Genomic DNA, 6,885 nt, shown 5'->3' with positions numbered 1-6,885 from the left:
GCAATTTCAAAATTCAGGTTGTGCATCAGCCCTTTGTCTCTTGTCATGTCAGTCACTAACAGTCATTATGTTAGCAATGTCAGCTAACAATTTTTATATTGGCAAATTTGTCTAGCCAGCTATCTAAACTTCTAGTAATCATGGCCGAATACCGACCAACACGCAGGGCAAATGCCCAGGGTTCCTGACCTCCAGGGGACACCCATTGATTTTGTTAGTCACTCTCACTCAGACAACATTAACATGGTAAAAGTCATGTCAAAATGTGTAGAATTGCAGGAAATTAGCTTTAAAACTGAAAAATAATTAACTTTGCCCCATGGAAAAATTGCAAAAGTTTCTCTCTGCCCCATGGCAACGTGTACAACTGCAGAAAATATATTTAAAATGAAAAGTAAATGATCCACCATCAAGAGGGGTCCTCTAAAAGGTTTTGCTGTGAGGAGTGGAGTAGTGCTATTTTTGTAGGTGCAGGAGCGAGAAAAATATAAAAGTAAATGAAGTCATCATTTCTCATAGTTTGTACCGACAGATGTAGCCTATTGAACTTGACTATAGAATATGCATAAAATGCATCCTCCAAATCTCCAAGGGCCCCCTGTGCTTAATTACAGTGATTCAATTAGCGCTACCTCCTCTTAACTAATACCATCCCTGTGTTGTGTTCCCTGGTATTTTGCCCCTTGACCACCTGGTCATGGTCACCATACTGGAAACTCAGGCTGGAGTGGGGGGATGGGCAATGCAGATAGTCTGGGTAGCCATTTGATTAGCTGTTCAGGAGTCTTATGGATTGGGGGTAGAAGCTATTTAGGAGCCTCTTGGACCTAGACTTGGCACTCTGGGACCGCTTTCCTTGTGGTAGCAGAGAGAACAGTCAATGACTAGGGTAGCTGGAGTCTTTGACAATTTTTAGGGCCTTCCTCTGACACCGCCTGGCATAGAGGTCCTGGATGTATTGGGCCGTACGCAATACCCTCTGTAGTGCCTTGCGGTTGGAGGCCGAGCAGTTGCCATACCAGGCAGTGATGCAACCCGTCAGGATGCTCTCGATGGTGCAGCTGTAAAATCTTTTGAGGATCTGAGAACCCATGCCAAGTCTCCTGAGGGGGAATAGATTTTGTCGTGCCCTCTTCACGACTGTCTTGGTGTACTTGGACCATGTTAGTTTGTTGGTGATGTGGACGTCAAGGAACTTGAAGCTCTCAACCTGCTACCACTGTTGTGTCATCAGCAAACTTAATGATGGTGGTGGAGTCGTGCATGGCTGTGCAGTCATGAGTGAACAAGGAGTACAGGAGGGGACTGAGCGCACACCCCTGAGGGGCCCCCATGTTGAGGATCAGTGTGGTGGATGTGTTGTTACCTACTCTTACCACCTGGGGGCGGCCCGTCAGGAAGTCCAGGATCCAGTTGCACAGGGAGGAGTTTAGTCCCAGGGTCCTTAGCTTAGCGATGAGCTTTGAGGGCACTATGGTGTTGAACGCTGAGCTGTAGTCAATGAAAAGCATTCTCACATAGGTGTTCCTTTTGTCCAGGTGTGAAAGGGCAGTGTGGAATGCAATAGAGATTGCATCATCTGTGGATCTGTTGGTGCGGTATGCAAATTGGAGTGGGTCTACGGTTTCTAGGATAATGGTGTTGATGTGAGCCATGACCAGCGTTTCAAAGCACTTCATGGCTACTGACGTTAGGCAGGTTACTTTAGTGTTCTTGGGCACAGGGACTATGGTGGTCTGCTTGAAACATGTTGGTATTACAGACTCAGACAGGGAGAAGTTGAAAATGTCAGTGAAGACACTTGCCAGTTGGTAAGCGCATGTTTGGAGTACAAGTCCTGGTAATCCGTCTGGCCCTGCAGCCTTGTGAATGTTGACCTGTTTAAAGGTCTTACTCACATAGGCTGCGGAGAGCGTGATTACACAGTCGTCCGGAACAGCTGATGCTCTCATGCATGTTTCAGTGTTACTTGCCTCGAAGCGAGCATAGAAGTAATTTAGCGGTGCTTCCCTTTGTAGTCTGTAATAGTTTGCAGGCCCTGCCACATCCGACGAGCGTCGAAGCCGGTGTAGTATGATTCAATCTTAGTCCTGTATTGACGTTTTGCCTGTTTGATGGTTCGTCGGAGGGCATAGAGTCTCGCTCCTTGAAAGCGGCAGCGCTACCCTTTTCCTCAGTGCGAATGTTGCCTGTAATTCATGGCTTCTGGTTGGGGTACGTACGTACAGTCACTGTGGGGACGACGTCCTCGATGCACTTATTGATAAAGCCAGTGACTGATGTGGTGTACTCCTCAATTCTATCGGAAGAATCCCGGAACATATTCCAGTCTGTGCTAGCAAAACAGTCCTGTAGTTTAGCATCTGCTTCATCTGACAACTTTTTTATCGACCGATAAGCAGGAATCAGGAGGATAGAATTAAGGTCAGATTTGCCAAATGGAGGGCAAGGGAGAGCTTTGTACGCGTCTTTGTGTGTGGAGTAAAGGTGGGATAGAATTTCTTTCCCTCTGGTTGCACATTTAACATGCTGATAGAAATGAGGTAAAACTGATTTAAGTTTCCCTGAATTAAAGTCCCCGGCCACTAGGAGCGCCGCCTCTGGATGAGCGTTTTCCTGTTTGATTATGGCGCTATACAGCTCATTGAGTGCGGTTTTAGTGCCATCATCGGTCTGTGGTGGTGTGTTGACAGCTATGAAAAATACAGATGTAAACTCTCTAGGTAGATGGTGTGGTCTACAGCTTATCATAAGATACTCTACCTCAGGCGAGCAAAATCTTGAGAGCTCCTTAGATATTGTGCACCAGCTGTTGTTTACATAAATGTATAGGCCCCTGCCCCATGTCTTACCAGAGGCTGCTGTTCTGTCCTGCCGATAGTGTATAACCCGCCAGCTGTATGTTCTTAATGTCGTCGTTCAGCCACGACTCGGTAAAACATAAGATATTCCGGTTTTTAATGTCCCGTTGGTAGGATAAACGTGCTTTCAGTTCGTTCTATTTATTTTCCAGCGATTGAACGTTAGCTAGCAGGATGGAGGGCAAGTTCAGTTTAGCCACTCATTGTCAGATCCTCACAAGGCACCCTGATCTCTTTCTGCAAAATCTCAGTTTCCTTCTCCAGCGAATCACAGGGATTTGGGCCTGGTCGGGAGTCTGTATTATATCCCTCCCGTCTGACTCATTGAAGAAGAACTCTTCGTCCAGTTTGAGGTGAGCAATCGCAGTTCTGCTGTCCAGATGCTCTTTTCTGTCATTAGAGACAGTAGCAGCAACATTATGTACAAAGCAAGTTAGGAACAACGTGAAAAAACTAACAAAATAGCATGGTTGGTTAAGAGCTGATAAGACGGCAGCCCTCCCCTCCAGCGCCATGTTAATGGGTTATGGAGAGGTATAGAGATCATCAGATCACCCTTCCTCTATAACAGGGTTTTATAGAGTTTGGCCTGTGGGTGGTTTTATTTGGCCCCCAAATAAATCGTATTATTATTAGAATTTTTTTAATTGCTGATTTTTCATTGTTGGACATAAAAGACTGTAAAAACACCAAGAACTTTGGAATTCTGTGCCCAACTATTCCCACGCATAATAGAGAGATACGTGATTGTTTACAAATTTAAGCAAGGTTTGAAATGATTGTTATAATCAAATATTATATCTGCTTGTGCGTCTAACGGTCAATTTGCAGTTTACAAATTATTTGTAATTATTTTCCGACCCCCTGAACATCCGCTCAAGACAAATTTGGCCCGCGGCTGAATCTAGTTGATGATCCCTGCTCTATAATGACATCATGACCCCATATCCAGCCCTCACCCTGCACCGCCGCCCCTGTGGATGTGGATGATGCAATCAGCAGCAATAACATCACTCCACTGATCCATGGGTAAAGCTATGGGATTAAATACAGAACCCAGGGCAGAAGGGTTCTCCTTCTCCTTACCTCGCCATCCAACAACAACAGCTCCCCTCCAGGCTCTCACCAGTCTCCACTCTTCAGTCCCAGAGTGGGGCTTAAGGGGGGGCTTGGGGCTTGGCTGTCCACCAGGGGTCTGTTTGTGCCAACCAGGCTGGGGATTAGCTCTCTGCTCTCTGCGATTCTCTCAGGCCCCCAGGACAGGAACCCCTGCCTCTAGAGAGCGATAGAGAGATGGAGACACAACAACAACACATTCTCACATTCTCATTCCATCACTCTGGAGAACATCTATGGACTACTTACTGTAAGTCTATGACATTAAGCAGAAAGTCCAAATAAACCAAGAGCGACGAGAAAGCCATAGATGAGGTGAGTAACGTCTATTTGTAGATGCTGGTTTTCATGGACTGTGTGTCAGTACAATAAAAAAGGAGTAACAGTCACCAGCATGTATCATGTTGTCTAACATGTCAGTGACTATGGGTGTTTATTGTATGTTCTGTATATGTTTATACACAAAACCCTGGAACCTACAGTGGAAGTAATTCTATCTGAGTGAGTATGTCAGATAATGTTGACTTGGTTTTATTCAGCAGCGCTGGAGCCATTAGTAAACACACATACGACCTGGGGCTAAAGGGAGGGATGGAGGGAGGACAGGAGAGAGAGAGATGGAAGGAAGGAAGGACTACAGGATGGAGGGAGGGAGAGATTGAGGGAAGGATGGATGGATGGAGGACAGGAGAGAGGGAGGGATGGAGGGAGGGGGATGGAGGGATGGAAGGAGAGAGGGAGGGACTATGGGATGGATTGAGGGAAGGATAGAGGGAGGGAGGGATGGATGGAAGGAAGAAGGGAGGGACTACAGGATGGAGGGATGGAGAGATGGAGGAATAGAAGGAGGGAGGGACTATGGGATGGATTGAGGGAAGGATAGAGGGATGGAAGGAAGGATGGAGGCAGTGCTTCATTTGTCTATCGTGAGGTCCCAGAACACATAGTGGAGAGGGGGGGTTATCCGGGGGGCTCTGAGGTCCCAGAACACATAGTGGAGAGGGGGGGTTATCCGGGGGGCTCTGAGGTCCCAGAACACATAGTGGAGAGGGGGGGTTATCCGGGGGGCTCTGAGGTCCCAGAACACATAGTGGCGAGGGGGGGTTATCCGGGGGGCTCTGAGGTCCCAGAACACATAGTGGAGAGGGGGGGGGGTTATCCGGGGGCTCTGAGGTCCCAGAACACATAGTGGAGAGGGGGGGTTATCCGGGGGGCTCTGAGGTCCCAGAACACATAGTGGAGAGGGGGGGTTATCCGGGGGGCTCTGAGGTCCCAGAACACATAGTGGAGAGGGGGTTTATCCGGGGGCTCTGAGGTCCCAGAACACATAGTGGGGGGTTTTATCTGGGAACACATTGAGAAAAAAAGTGTCAAACACAACATAGCAGCCAAGTAGCCTACTATCTATGGTGGTGAAACGGACAGCCCTCTCCAAGGTGCTAATTCATTCAAAGCATTTTAGACGTCACTGCAGTATGCACACATACTTGAGTATAGCTTCGGGGCTTACACAAGTCCCAATTTCTTATATCAATGTACAGCGACATTTTGAGACGACACTGCAGAACACCCACCATATACACACATACATACTCAGCTGTGGGGCTTGTAAGACACAAATTTCATATCATTTCCAAGACATCAATGTAGCAGTAGAACAAATATCACAATATCGGAATACAACTTCAAATAAGGAGGGAGGGAGAGGGAGGGAGGGAGGGAGGGAGGGAGGGAGGGGGGGAGGGGGGACTGGAGAGAGGGAGAGATGAAGGGATGAGAGGAAGTGTCCAGAGGTCACCCTGTGACTGATTCATTCCTCCTCAGAGGGAGGGGATAAATAAATATATGAATGAAATGTGTAAGGCACATCTCTGTTGGCATCAGAACGCAGCCTATACCATCATGTCACTGGTGAGCCCCGCCTGCCAGGCCATGCTAATGGAATCACACTCCTGAGGACCAGGGTCTTCATCGGTTGGCAACGGCCAACAAAGTGATATGTCACCGCAACTGAGGTGGTGGACTTAAGTTTTCAATTCCGCATTCTGGAGATGTGGGTGGAAAATAAAAGAAAACAGACAGGGGGAATTTGACGAGCAGTGGGGATGACATTCCCGTGGGACAGGGGGGCTTTGTGGGGATTACAGTGTCTGTGGATGAGGAAGGCATTAGAGTGGAAACACAAGGACAGGAGCCCCTGCAGGACAGGGAACAGCGGAGGAGGGTAAAGAGAGGGTGGCCACGCTCTGAAACTGATACAGCTGCATTCTCCTCTAAACATCACAGGGCCAGCTAACCCCTCCACACATCCCCCCAAAGCCCTCCCCCGTTGTGATGTAAGACAGGGGCCTCATCCCACCACTTTGTCTTCTGTGATTTATCAGAGAAAAGGCCACTCCCTGTCCACCCCAACCCCCCCCACATCCCACTCTGTCCTCACCCCTTTAACTATCCTTCTCTACGCCCCCACCCCTCCACACTCCCCTCTGTCCTCACTCCTTTAACTGTCCCTCTCTATGCCCCTACCCCTCCACACCCCCCTCCGTCCTCACCCCTATAACTGTCCCTCTCTACGCCCCTACCCCTCCACACCACCCTCTGTCCTCACTCCTTTAACTATCCCTCTCTACGCCCCCACCCCTCCACACCCCCCTCTGTCCTCACTCCTTTAACTATCCCTCTCTACGCCCCTACCCCTCCACACACCCTCTGTCCTCACTCCTTTAACTATCCCTCTCTACGCCCCCACCCCTCCACACCCCCCTCTGTCCTCACTCCTTTAACTGTCCCTCTCTACGCCCCTACCCCTCCACACACCCTCTGTCCTCACTCCTTTAACTGTCCCTCTCTACGCCCCTACCCCTCCACACCCCCCTCCGTCCTCACCCCTATAACTATCCCTCTCTAC

Source organism: Salmo trutta, chromosome 29, assembly GCF_901001165.1.
Source record: "Salmo trutta chromosome 29, fSalTru1.1, whole genome shotgun sequence".
Lineage (NCBI taxonomy): Eukaryota > Metazoa > Chordata > Actinopteri > Salmoniformes > Salmonidae > Salmo > Salmo trutta.
Note: the sequence above shows the minus strand (reverse complement) of the source record.